Source organism: Mirounga angustirostris, unplaced genomic scaffold (genome assembly GCF_029215605.1).
Source record: "Mirounga angustirostris isolate CCGP_5_RB_7025 unplaced genomic scaffold, mMirAng1.0.hap1 SCAF_9, whole genome shotgun sequence".
NCBI lineage: Eukaryota > Metazoa > Chordata > Mammalia > Carnivora > Phocidae > Mirounga > Mirounga angustirostris.
The window spans coordinates 108,187,308-108,202,309 of record NW_026991717.1 but is presented as its reverse complement, the minus strand read 5'-3'; the positions used below and the strand labels follow the sequence as shown (position 1 = coordinate 108,202,309).

Genomic DNA, 15,002 nt, shown 5'->3' with positions numbered 1-15,002 from the left:
GTAAGCACAGCATGCAACCATATCTCAATCTGAACACTTTTTTTTTTAAGATTTATTTGAGAGAGAGAGAGAGAGAATGGAGGGAGGGGCAGAATCTCAGGCAGACTCCCCACTGAGCGCGGAGCCCAACACAGGGCTCCAATCCCTCCACCCATGAGATTATGACCTGAGCTGAAAACAGGAGTCAGATGCTTAACCCACTGAGCCACCCAGGTGCCCCCTCAACACTCTTTTATGTCAATATTCTCCCCTGGAGAATCTGTGCTGGCACTACAGAAAAAACAGCACCCCCCCATCAGACTCAGCATTCCAGGACTAAAATCACACCCTCCCTCCTTCCCTCCCTCTCCCCTCACCTGTCCTCACCAGAGTTTCCACCTCAGAGATTTAACACCACCATCCTTCATCACCCCCAAGTACAGCCTACCACAAATCAGGCCAAATTTGCTCCCGTGTAGCTTTGGTATCCTCTTCTTCCTATACCACTAGGCTCCCCTTGCTCTCCTGCCCCATCTGCCATCAGCCACGGCCTGTTCCTCCCATGGCCAGCCAGATCTGCTCTGCTCCCTTCAATCCATTCCCCGCTTCAACCAGTAGATCTAACCTTCTTCCCCCTTCCACTTTGATGGTTTATCTCAATAAAGCTGTTCCCAAAAAATATGAGAGAATTATCTGTGAGATTATTTGATTAACATGTGCCTTCTTATTAGCCTACTGGCTCCATGAGAGCCTGGGTCTGATTTTGCTTCTCATTTTGCCTGCAGCATCTACCACATGTGGTAGGAATTCAGAAAATGTTTGTTGAATGAATAGTTAAATGGCTGCAGGAGAAGGGAGTGGGGTTTCGTGGCTATATTTCCCCAATGTAGAGATTTAAAGATTTTTTTTTTTTTTAAGATTTTATTTATTTACTTGGCAGAGAGATAGAGAGAAAGCACAAGTAGACCGAGTGGCAGGCAGAGGGGGAGGGAGAAGCAGACTCTCCGCTGAGCAGGGAGCCCGATGCGGGGCTCGATCCCAGGACCCTGGGATCATGACCTGAGCCAAGGGCAGCCGCTTAACTGACTGAACCACCCAGGCGCCCCGCCCAATGTAGAGGTTTAAATACTGAATTTATTGGGGAAATATGTGACATACAACAAAGATTTCTACTTTGGGCCTCAGCGTGCGCAATCCAGCCTCTTCGTGTCGCCACATGAGCGAACCACACCCTGTGCAACACCTGAGATTCTCACACTGAAGCTTTTGTTTCCAGCCTCCCTGAAACATAGCTCCTGGCTCTCTACGTAAGAACACCTTGTATTTCTAGCACATGCAAATGAGCCCACAATACAGATAAAATGCCTAGAATTTGGGGTGCTATTTGCTCTCCTCTTTCTCACCCTCTTCTGACTCATCTGAGTTGCTAGATAAATATTTGTGGAATGAATAAATCAAAGAAATGACTCCATTTCTTTCAACACATATTTGTTACTCCTTACTACCTTTCATCTACTATATAAAACTGAGTGCTTTTCTTTTGAAAATCATGTGTGAGCCTGAGCCCTGACTTCTGAGCACAAAAGAACCAGACCACACTGAAGTGATCTGTGCTGTGATTACAAATCTAGGATTCTTACACTTTTGAATGCCAGCAAACTACTCAGGGTCATTGTTTGAGTTCAGAGTTCTAGGTCCCAACTCCCAGAGTCTCTGATTCAAGGGAATCACACAGCTCACTTTGAGAAACATCTCTGTAACTGGACTGATTTACATGTGTGACTTATTCTTGAGACAACACAAGGGAACAGGAAAGGCTTAGCAAAAATAGTGAGGAAATCATAAACTCTGAGATATTCATATAATGTAACAATATAAATCTATGATAATATATGGGTATCCTAAGACACACTTAAAGGGGCTCAGAAGGCTTGCTGAACCAACTTGTGTCTAGGAGTAAGTAGGAATTCAGGGTAAGGAATAATGACATCATTTCATTAAAGCCGTCCAATGAAGAGGTCGGGTAGGCATTTTGCGAATGAGAAAACTGTAGCTCCCAGAAGATGAAGGATTTTTAATCACTCATTCAATAAACACTTATTGAAAGTGCCCTGTGTCCTATATACTATGCTCTAGATCTCACATCCAGTAGAGGAGATTCAAATCCAGATGTGTCTGATACCAAAATCCACGTTCTTTTCGTCATAATTAAAACTCAGCTGAAATATTGGATCCATGGCCCCTCCAGCTTACCACCCTATCTCTCTCCCCTACATTAAACCCAAATTTCTTGAAAGTATTGTCTACACTGGCTGTCTTCATTCACATCCTTACCTACCACTCACTTCTAAACTCATTAAAAGAAAACTAGCTTTGATCCCAACCACTCCATCTAATTCTCAGCAAGGCTACCACTGCTTAACCCCGTGGGTACTTCTCAGAACATACTGGATCTCTTGAAACTTCTGATGCTGTTTACTACTCTCTCCTTCTTGAAACATTCTCCTTCTTTGGTTTCCATAATATCACACTCACCTGGTTTTCTTCCTACTTCTAGTGACGCCCCTTCCCAGACTCTGTTATAAGCTTGTTTTCCTTTTCTATCTCTGTAATGTTCTCTTTTTCTAGTTTCATCTACTCCATAGGAACAAATTACTATTTATATACTAATGACTTCCAAATCTTTCTCATCAGCCCAGGTATCTGCTTCTCTTGAGCTTCGTGGATATCCCCACTTAGTTATTCCATAGACACTTCAAACTCAACATTGCCAGAAGGGAGTTCGTCATCTCTAACCAACTCCCTCGCCCACTAATGGTGTTCTCCTGCATTTTTTTTTTTTCAGTGAATGGTTCCATCATCCACTCTTCTGCCCAAGAATAAACATGAATCATCTTTAATATTTCCCTCACCTCCCTCTCCCATACCCAATCAAAAAGGCCTAATGATTACTTCACTAAAACTAAAAATAAAATTTAAGAATTTAAAACCCTGAAAATTGTACCGATTAGATATCTCTTGATACCTATCTCTCTCCATCCTCACAAGCACCTCCTATATCAGGACACCATTAGCTCTCAGCTGAACCGCCATAACAGACTTCAACAGGTCATTCTGTCTCCACATTCACTCCCATAAGACCACACCCCACACTGCAGCCTGGTGATTTCTAAAACCAGTTCTGAATATGTCTCCACTCACAATCCTTCTATCACTTCTCCTTGGTCTTCGGAAACAACTCAAACCCCTATATATTCCCATGACCTTTTACAGGCTCATCTCTTACATTTTCCTTCAAACTGTAATCCTCGGTCTCACTGAGCATCCATTTCCTTGAATGTGCCATGCTGCCACCACTGCCTGGAGTGCTCTCCTCATCTCTATCCTGTTCATGTGCTAACATACTTTAGGTCTAAACTTAGAAATCACTTCCTTACGGGAAGCCTTCCCTGACCCCCAAGACTGGTGGGTGCCCCTACTCTGTACTCCCAGAGTACCATGTCTTCTCTCTCCTGCAGTACACCCATATCATCCTGTATTAGTCTATGCACTTGCTGTCTCCCTGTACTCAGAAGGTACATTGTAGGACAGCACATTCTATGTGTCATCCCATGTATTCAGTACAGTGTCTTGTACACCATAGGCGTTCAATAGCACTTGTCAAATAATGAAAGAACAAATAAATGAACTGGGATCTAAGGATAAATTAACCTATACTTAGAAAAACAAATAATGGAGTAGTATCTCTTACCTTAAAAAATTCCTATGTCTTGCTTCAACAAGGACGCTATCTCCGCTACCCTTCGCAGCAAAATTTCTTCAAGGTGTTGATTAAGTCATTGTTTCTACTTCCTCACCTCTAGTCTCTCCTCCACCCACTCCAATCAGGCTCTGTCTCCACCACCTGAGGCGTGACTAACCCTGTTAAAGCCACCAACTAACTCTATGAGTCCAATCCACTGGCCATTTCTCTTCAATACAGTTGACATTACCCCCTTCTCTTTTTTTTTTTTTTTAAGATTTTATTTATTTATTTGAGAGATAGTGAGAGAGCAAGAGCGGGGAGAGGGGCAGAGGGAGAGGGACAAGCAGACTCCCCAGTGAGAAAGGAGCCTGACATAGGGCTCGATCCCAGGACCCTGAGATCATGACCTCAGCCAAAGGCAGACACTTAACCTACTGAGCCACCAGGCACCCCTCCCCCCTTCTGGAAATATCTTCATCTAGAAGTTTCCATGCCATTACACTGACCTAGTCTGCCTTCTTTGGCCTTAGCTACTCCTTCTCGGTGTCCCTTGCTTTTCTTCCTCTTCCGCTTTACCTCTAAACACTGAAAGATCCGGGATGCCTGGGTGGCTTAGTTGGTTAAACATCTGCCTTCGGCTCAGATCATGATCCCAGAGTCCTGGGATCGAGTCCCACATCGGGCTCCTTGCTCAGCGGGAAGCCTGTTTCTCCCTCTACCTACTCCTCCCCTGCTTGTGCTCTCTCTCTAGCAAATACATAAATAAAATCTTAAAAAAAAAAAAAAAACACTGAAAGATCCAAAAGATCTGCTCTAGCTACACACTCCAAGGGTGTTCTCTTCCAGGCCATGGTTTTAATTGCAAATATACCAGCCACATACTGATGGCTCCCAAATCTATACCCCTCCCTAGAACTCTGGATCCTCACATCTAACTGTCTACTTGACATGTACATTTGGGTATCAAATGAGCATCTCATATCTGTCATGGCAAAAAAAACCTCTTGATCTCCCCAAAACTTGTCGATCAGTCTTCCTCATTGCAATAAATTACATAACCAACTACTCAACTGCTCAAAGCAAAATTTAGAAGTTATCCTTGATCTCTCTTACTACTCACTCCATACATCCCAACATTCACAAGTATCCTTTTTTTTTTTTTTTTTTAGATTGTATTTATTTGCAAGAGAGAGAATGAGAGACAGAGAGCATGAGAGGGAGGAGGGTCAGAGGGAGAAGCAGACTCCGTGCTGAGCAGGGAGCCCGATGCGGGACTCGATCGAGGGACTCCAGGATCATGACCTGAGCCAAAGGCAGTCACTTAACCAACTGAGCCACCCAGGCGCCCCTCACAAGTATCCTTTAAAAAAAAAACAAAACTATGATTCTTTATCCCATTCCTATCACCCTACTATTATCCAACCTACTCTGATAGTTCACCTGGACAACAAAAGCATCCCAAAGGGCTTTGCTGCTTCCCCTCCCACCTCTCAGATAATCCCCTCTCCATCCAGCAGCCAGAGTGATATTTTGGAAAATGTAAATCAGATCATGTTACTCCCCTAACTAAAACCGTCCTCACGCACCTTCCCTTAGCGCTGATGAACCCCTGCCTGATCCAGCTCTGCCTTGCCTTGCTGTCCAGTACCATCTCCTGCCCACCACATTCCAGCCACGCCAGGCTCCCTGAATTCACCAAGCTTGTTTCTACCTTTGGGCTTTTCCTTTAGTGCTGCCTCAGCCTGAAATGCTCTTCCCTTGTTCTTTGCTTGGCAGCTCCTTTGTGTTATAATCATTCCTTAAATGTCTCCTCCTCAAAGACCTTCACTGACCACCTGATCTAAAGAAAGCAGGAAATCATCACATAAACCCATTTTTAATCCTCTCCATAGCACTTTTCATGGGCTGATATTTTTCTTCATTATTTATTCTTTGTCTCGCTAATAACTGAAATACAAGCACCGTGGGCATATGAAGCTTGTTGGAGTTGTTCACCTCAGTATTCTCTTAATCCAAAATAGTGCCTGATACAGTGTAGGGTCTCAGGAAACACACACTGCATGCAAGTATCAATGAACAGGGTCACCTGTACTCAGAAAAACCATAACTGTGAGACGAATTGCTAAGTGTGGATCCACGTATACTTTTGAAACATTTTGTTTTGAAGACATCAAACCATGCTAGAAGTTCTCCATGTAAGCATTCAGACTGAGGCAGACAGACACACAGCAGAACTAGTCCTCACTATTAATAATCCTGCTTAACTGAAGACAGGGCCAACAATGACTATGTTTTGGAAAGATCTTAAATGTTATTCAAATTTGATAAAGGCTGTTTGTGTTCTGATTTGAGCTAGGTGCCTTTCATCTTAAAACATTTAGCTGCTGATGCAATTGGTAGATCCTGAGCAACAAAGACGGAAAAGACCAAGGCATGACCAGTGAGTGCTGCTCCAGCCTGGGGGCAGAGAGCAAGCGTGTGGGCCATTCTTCCGCCATTTTCTCTCTATGCTCATTCAACATGCATCACCGCACAGACTGTCAATGACTAGGAGAGATCATTGACCCAGAATCGCACGTTTCTCCTCCAAAAAAATACACATTTAGAACTTCGAACATTTCATTTCTCTGATAAATCATTCCTATCCTTTTATGTACTATTTTTAAATGATTCTAAAAATACCTGGTGGTAGTAACCTTCAGTTCTCATACATATATTGAGAACAACAGATGCAGTTACCTTTTATCAAAATTCCCCTGAATGTTTTAGAAAAACACAGCCATCAGAGAAAATTGTAATCATCAATGCTGAAATCAGATGGGGGAGGTAATCTCTTGAAGACACACATTTAGAATAACCTCTAATTTTTAGAGTGTAAAATCACACACTAACCCCATCAAATGGTTATAAATTAATATCTTATATTGACTTCTTACTTTCCCATTTTCAAGGAGAAATTATTTCAAATTTTATTTTTCCTAATATACTACTTCAAGCTCTGAATAATTCTACTCCCTCCTGAAACACACACATACACAAAAGCTTAGAAAAACTCTTGTATCTCCCATGGGGCTAATTAAAAAGGATTCTGATTTCTATAAGGAATGAATGAGATCTTTGTTAACCTACTTTAACAGGACTCTAAATGACCCTGGATTTATCTTGCCCTAGTTTTCAAAATGTAACTGACCCAGAATAAAGTAAGCTTATCCCCACACTCTTGGCAAAAACAAAACCAAAGTTCCCAGAAGCCAAAACTGTATATATATACAACCTAAGAAAAAAAATTTATTTTCTCTCTTAAAGAGACTATACAGTGCAAATACTACTGCTTGCAGAGCTATCTTATTCTTCGCCTAATTGGAACATTTTAAGATTATAAAGCTTTACAATATCAAGGCAAGTAATCTTCCAAGAAAACACAGCAAAGGACATCATCAGCTACTATGATATCAGGAACTTTCTGGAAGCTTTTGTGTTGGGACAGTACAGCACTGATAGTCGGGGAAGAACCATGATTTGATTATTTTCTCTGGGTATAACAATCACCTAATCCCTAAAAAAGACCCCAGAGATGATTTGCTTTCATTCCTAATAACTAAGCAGTATGAACTGATCAGGGAAGCAGAAATACTGCCTAATAGTACATGTTCTTACCTTACTCTTCATTCATCATTTCCATCAAAATTCCACACTGGGGATCTGGCTGTAAAAGGGTAGAAATTCTACCCAGAAGCCTTTTATTAATCCCATTCCTCTTTCTCAGATTTTACATGGTTTCATTCACTCACCGCCATAAAGTAAACAGAATTTCAGAAACACAATAGTTAACCACCACTGAGCCTGCAAACACCATAAACACACCTCACTGCCTCATGTCTAAAGAGATCCATGTTTCCATCCTCTCTCACTGGTTTTCCTGAACACTGAACCCTTCTTCTAATTCAGGGTGTTTTATATTTTTTTTATATTGGAAATGACCACTCATTTATTCATTACACAGTTGTTTACCAAAAGCCTAAAATATGTCAGAAACGTCACTGGCAATAAAGATGCAGGAGTATCCTACACAGGGCACCTCATACACACTTGGAGGAACTCAGAGGGCTTATTAAAGCAAGCGATGTCCAAGGATGAGCAGAAACTCTAGGATAAAAAAATAATCATAAGAGGTTCAGCAAGAAGACAACTAACTCCAGGGAAGTTCTTAAGAAAATGTTTGATTTTTACAGTGAGAGGGATAGATAACTCACCTTGCGATGATATTATATAGAAAACACATTCATTCTTCACCTCCCTACACCTGAAATGTGAAAAGATACTCCAGACAGCATATTCAGTCATATTTTGGTTAAATTTTATGTTGGATCCAAAATTAGGAGCAAGAAGGACCTTGTTACATACGAATGATTAAATCTGGGGTGCCTGGGTAGCTCAGTAGGTAAGCGTCTGCCTTTGGCTCAGGTCATGATCCCGGGGTCCTGGGATCAAGCCCCGCATCAGGCTCCTTGCTCAGTGGGAAGCCTGCTTCTCCCTCTCCCACTCCCCCTGCGTGTGTTCCCTCTCTCGCTGTCTCTGTCAAATAAACAAATAAAATCTTTAAAAAAAATTTTTTAAAAGAATGATTAAACCTGCATCCCAGCTCATTTTCCTACTTTCACATGATATCAACAAGCGGAAGCCCAGCTGCCACCACATGCTTCTCGAAGGTGCTCAATCTATTCACATTTTTGTCCCCTTAACAACAAGCCTACCACACGTGGTCGGCGCTCAGTGTTTACTGAGCAACTGAATAAAATTAAACATTACATCACATTATTATGTTTATTATCTAGCCCACTGAACATGAATAATGTCTAAAAATATCACATAAATTGAAAGCCTCCTTTAGATGGATACTCAGTAAATAATGAATAAATTTCAATGGAGTAATAACCTAAGGGACCCGTGTTTCACTATCAAGCCCTACCAAGTAATGTCTATCCAGAAGGCACAGAGGGTTTTTTAATCTTTTAAAATATATCATCTGGACGATAACACTAAATCAAACATATGAGCATTGTTTGAAATGACACAGGAACTGGGCTGAAGGTGATTTTATACAGTTTCCCGCGGACGGTTAACCATCCATCAGCATTTTGGCAGGATTGCATGAAAGTTAACTCCTCATGCGGTGGCAAACGTAATTGATACACACTCCTCCCTAGTTCTTTGTCTAATTAATGATAACGTTCTATATTCAAATGCTATTTTTCTTTTTTTTTTTAATTTTTTTTTTTACATTTTATTTATTTGAGAGAGACAGAGATAGTGAGATAGAGAGCACAAGTGGGGAGGAGAAGGAGAAGCGGGCTCCCCACAGAGCAGGGAGCCCGATGCGGGACTCAATCCCAGGACTCCAGGATCATGACCCGAGCCGAAGGCAGACGCTTAATGACTGAGCCACCCAGGCGCCCTCAAATGCTATTTTTCTAAAGCACTGGCCTACCTCATTGCTAAAAGCACTTTGCTCTTGTTACATAAATTTATCATACCCTTTTGTGGCCAACAAAGTACTCTATTCACACGTTCTAAAGAAATAACTGAAATCTGAAATATATAAAGACAGTGTCTGGGGCGCCTGGGTGGCTCAGCCGTTAAGGGTCTGCCTTCGGCTCAGGTCATGATCCTAGGTTTTGGGATCGAGCCCCACATCGGGCTCCCTGCTCAGGGGGAACCCTGCTTCTCCCTCTCCCACTCCCCCTGCTTGTGTTCCCTCTCTCACTGTGTCTCTCTGTCAAATAAAAATTTTAAAAAAAAGTGTCCAAAACAGTTCAAGAATGCCGTCGCTGCTGTTTACAATTGCACAGGGTGAGTCAGCCTAGTCCGCAACTTCACTCATTACTCATTTGACTCTTAAATGGGTCCTCTACCTGTGTCGTGCTTTCACTCTTTGCATGACGTGAAGTTCTCAAGAGTTTCCTTGTAAGCGGTGTATTTTAGCTACAACAATTTACCTTAAGCACATCGACAGAAAATAATATCCCATGGCCTTCCTATTTGATGCTACTAAATACTTAGTGAGAAACACTAAACAGAAAGAGTTAATAACGTGGACGTTGAGAGCTGTATTGTTATCACCCCAAGCAGCTCAGCTTCTAGACCTCGGAGCCTCTCTACTAGGATCCCTATTCAGTAGTTTCAGAACCCCGCTGAGTCCTCCACCCTGACAGTTTTCACATTTGTCCCTACTTTCAGATTCACCGCTTACCTCTAATCCAGGCAAATGTTACCCAACACCCAGATGTTTGCAAACCTTTCCAACTGGTTTCTCCAACTGCACTCTCTGGCCCACTTCAAGTCTCCTTATACCCCCAAAGCCAGACTGACCTCCTAACCTCCAACCATATTCTCACTCTCACGACCCAGAAGCTACCCACTGCCTAAAGGCAAAAATCCCCAAACTTCTTGAATTTGAATTCAGCTCCCTCAGGGATCTTAGTCGCAGAAATATTACTGAAGAAATTCCTAGTTTGGTCTCAAATTAAATTGAATGGCAAAGAAAGTCCCTTCCAACTTGAAAATTCTGTGATACTCATCCAACTTTACCCGTTACTGCTTCCACAATCATATCCAATACTCTGAAGAATTGTTCCCTCAACACACCTTTGCTCGGCACAGGTATTTCATACAAAACATGTCTTTACTATTTTCTTAGGATAAAAAGGAAAGAAAGCACCTGTTATTTTGCCAGATAACAAAGCCAATGGAAAGATTTAAAGAAATTCTATAATGGACTCTTTGGTAAGGCAAATAATTTTTAAATTATTAAACATAATAAAATTATGTTTATTATTTTCATAGCCTGAACTTTCATATATCATTTTATTTAAAATGTGGACCATCTGGGCGCCTGGGTGGCTCAGTCGTTAAGCGTCTGCCTTCGGCTCAGGTCATGATCCCAGGGTCCTGGGATCGAGTCCCACATCGGGCTCCCTGCTCCGCGGGAGGCCTGCTTCTCCCTCACCCACTCCCCCTGCTTGTGTTCCCTCTCTCGCTATCTCTCTCTCTGTCAAATAAATAAATAAAATCTTTAAAAAAATAAATAAATAAAAAAAATAAAATGTGGACCATCTGTAGTAGTACAAAATGCACTAAACTAAGATAAATTCCATTTTTACATTAAGCTGCTCAAATTCACCAATGCCATTTCTTTCCTTTTCCAACAATCCAATCATTTCAACGCTATGCTCCTTACTAGACTGAGAACATAAATATCTCCCTACAATAAGGGCCTTCAAAAATCCCTTTATCCCCTTCATAAGGACATTTTCTCAAAGATCACACAAAAGATGAACAAAAAGATACATGAAATTGCTTGTTTGTTGTCCTGCTCTATGAATCTCAGCAAAGCACTGCCTGATTTCCTGGGCCTGATTCATTGTAAGTCCTGCAAACATGGAAATCTGTTTTCATAGCATATCAACGATGACTCACTACATTTCAATGTAGACGTCCTAACTTTTTCTTGACTATATTATTCCAAGTCAGGGTATGGCATAATTGTCTTATCTTAGATATGTTTGGCTAAAATAAGGTAGGCGTTATAAGTTAAATAGGGCTCTGTCTCTAAAAAAAATGTTCTGAAATTAGAAGGAAAAAACTTCCTTACTAGCGGTGACCCTGAGCCTCTCATATTACATAAAATCTCTTTTCTCATATTACTCCAAGGATCATTAAGCACATGTGAATTTTGTGAAATACAGGTCTGATAACATAGCGTACAAAGCCAAATGCTTTTAAGACTATTGCCAACAGCCTGCCATTCAGGAGTAGCTAAGTTACATAATATCACCTCTCAATTTTTTGTCCAAATAGCTAATAATCCTGGTATGAAACCAAAGTTACCTTCAGAAATATATATAAGTTCCTTCTTCCCTCCCTCCCTCCCTCCCTTCCTTCCTCACTCTTTCTTCCTTTCTTTCTTTCCTTCTTTCTTCAACTCAGGCTGAAAGAATTATAAATCTGCTAATAATAATATAGAACTTAACCTTGAGAAGTCTATTCATTTCACAGTTAAGCCATCATTCTATAGTCATGTTTGACATCCCTGAGTGTACCTGGCTAATGTGAGCAGCACTCACCTGGTGTAAATCTGACCACATTAGAGTATTGGCTTTCTACCCCTCCCCCCACAGAGTGATGCGTCCAGCACCATGTTCCCCTAAATGGGTCATAAAGAAAAATCATTCACATCGGCAGTGCATGTACATCACGTTCCCATTGCCATGCAGTCCATATTCATCTCTTCCTGGAAAGCAGATTGTACTAACCTAGTATAATTCAAACATGCTATATATAAGAAACCACTCATTTCTCAGTAACCTGCTAATTGTTTTAAGCTACTTACAAACCTGAGATCATTAATGTTACTTGAAGATGCCCATCCATCCCATGGATTAAGATTTAAGTAGAATTTCCAAAGAGAGTGTTAGGGAAATTCCTTTTTCAAATTGTTCTTCAAATGTGTCTCTATGTGTTGACATGTGAGGGGGATGGTGCAGTGGAAAGAAAACTATCCTCCAGGTCAAACCCCAGCTCTGCTTATCACTAGCTGTGTGACCCTGGGAAATTGATTCCATCTTCCTGAGCCATGGCTTCATTCTCCGTACCTCCAAGATAAAAACATCTATCTGAGGATTGAATGAGATCATGTGCTTAAGAGTGCTATGTAAGCTAGAGCCTGTGACATAAAAGTCTTGGAGTGCACTGCAGTGGGGAAGAGAACATTATGAAATATAACTATAATTATAATACCATAATACTACAATATAAACTTATAATACTGTAAGTGCTAAAATAAGGACTTTGGGAGGACAGACGGGAGTGTGAATCTCAGCCAAAGAGAGAGCAGGGCTCAGGAGGAGGCTGAGTCTGGCTGACTTTGGGATGGGTAAGGGATGGATGAGGGATAGGCAAGCTGGACTTCTTCCAGGGGGAGGAGGACACAGGGGAGACTGCAGGGGGATAGCCCGAACCAAAGCACACAGGCAGGGGGACTATGGGCCCTTGAGCAGCTCTACAGCTAGACCACAGGGTGATAATGGGCGTGAGGTGGGAGATGAGGACAGAGAAAAAGGAGCACCACCCTGTGAACCACACCAAGAAGTCTAGACTATCCCACATGTGATAGGAAACCACTGAACAGAATTGTCAAAACAAAAAAGCAGTAAAACCAGACTCTGGTTGACAATTTTTTTTCTATACACTAAGCAGTTTCTACTCTAGCTGTGTGCTCCTAGACAAGAAACCTTTTGAGACAAAGATTTTGACTGTAAATATATAAAAAGAAGTTACAATGCATTTATTAAACTCCTGCTCTGTGTCAGGTACTGACCTAGGCCCTTTGCATGCACTACGCATTATTATTATTGTTCATCTTCAAAACATAGGTACAACATAGGCATTACCACCCATATTTGAAATATGAGGAAACTGTGACTCAAAACAGAGAGTCTTTTGCCCAAGTTCAAAGAACTAGTAAGTGCCAGAGCCAGCAATAGAGATTAGCTTTACCTTACTATTTATTGATGCACCTCTTCCTGATATGTTTTAGGTCATGTGAGTTATTACTCACATGCAACCAAAACTTCAGAGAAAAACAAGAACATCAGGGCTTCTTTTTCCCACAGTTAAATGAAAAGATTTTAATGTAATTTTATTTTATTTTAAGTTCCAGTAGAGTTAACATACAGTGTTGTCTTAGTTTCAGGTGTACAATACAGAGACTCAGCACTTCCGTGCATCACCCAGTGCTCATCACAAGTGCCCTCCATAATCCCCTTCGCCTAGTTTACCCATCTCCCCACCCAGTTAAGTGAAAATTTAATTCCAGTTACTTATGGATATTATATGACACTCTAAAAAATATACTTACTGAAAATTTTTAAAATTCTTACCTCAAGTACTACACTTCAACATATTACATGTTTCTTAGTCTATACAAATTACATGATATTTATTTTTAAAAGCCCGATACATGTAGGTGTAGCCTATTGCAATAGCTCTTGACCCCAAAGTCAAGAAGCTAACCATCCAAAACATACTTTTAATTCAAAAGAAAGTATCAGAAAAGAAAGTCATTTTGGGATCTTTGTCATGGATGACACAAATACAAGGAATGGACAGCATGGAAACTGTAGTTAGTAACACTGTATAGTGTATTTGAAAATTGCTTATCTAAAAAGTTCTCATCATAAGAAAACAAAATCTATAATTATGCATGGTAATGGATATTAACCGGACTTACTGTGGCGATCATTTCACAGTATATACAAATATTAAATCATTACGTTGTATACCTGAAACTAATAAAGATGTTGTGTGTCAATTACACCTCAATAAAAAATAAAGTGAAAAATAAATAAAAATAAATGACTCAAAATCTATGGCTTCTAAGTAACATTCTAAAATATTTTGGTTTTTTTTTTTTAATTTTATTTATTTATTTGACAGAAAGAGAGAGACAGCGAGAGAGGGTATACAAGCGGGGAGGAGGCGGGGTGGGAGAGGGAGAAGCAGGCTTCCCGCGGAGCAGGGAGCCCGATGTGGGGCTCGATCCCAGGACCCTGGGACCATGACCTGAGCTAAAGGCAGCTGCTTAACGACTGAGCCACCCAGGCGCCCCCATTCTAAAATGTTGTATAAAACTGTACATAATCTTGGGGCACCTGGGTGGCTTAGTCAGTTAAGCATTCAACTCTTAATTTCAGCCCAGGTCATGATCTCAGCGTCCTGGGATTGAGCCCCATGTCAGGCTCTGCACTCAGCATGAGGTCTGCTTGTCCTTCTTCCTCTGCTCCTCCCCTGCTCTCTTTTTCTCTCTCTCTCAAATAAATAAATAACAAAAACTGTACATAATCTTAAAGATTACTTTAAAATACAGTCTCATAAATATTTTCAAAGGCTCACCATGGCCTTATTTCTTCTATACTAGCTAACTTTACTCAACTTCAAAATTGGCTTTATCAATAAAGGTGAAAAATCTAATGAATTTTCAAAGTACAAAACAAATATTGTTAAACGCCACAAGAAGCACTAAAAAAAAAATAAAATAAATACAGACAGTGCTGAGTCTGCATAAATGCACACAGGATTCACAGGATTGAAAGGTCATTCACTTATGATCATACTACTATTCTTTTCTTTTTGTGCAAAATAAGGATGTACATTTAAAAGAGGCTAAGCAAAAAGATGCAAAATAAGTGCAAACAATTCCAAGCAAACCATGGTCAACTGT

General features: G+C 40.9%; 1 protein-coding gene across 8 annotated transcripts in view; it reads right to left on the bottom strand.

Moving 5' to 3' along the window:
* The window catches only part of SYNE2 (spectrin repeat containing nuclear envelope protein 2), a 326,900-nt gene that overhangs the window by 255,503 nt on the left and 56,395 nt on the right, over window positions 1-15,002 (bottom strand). The gene's annotated exons all lie outside the window — the stretch shown is intronic.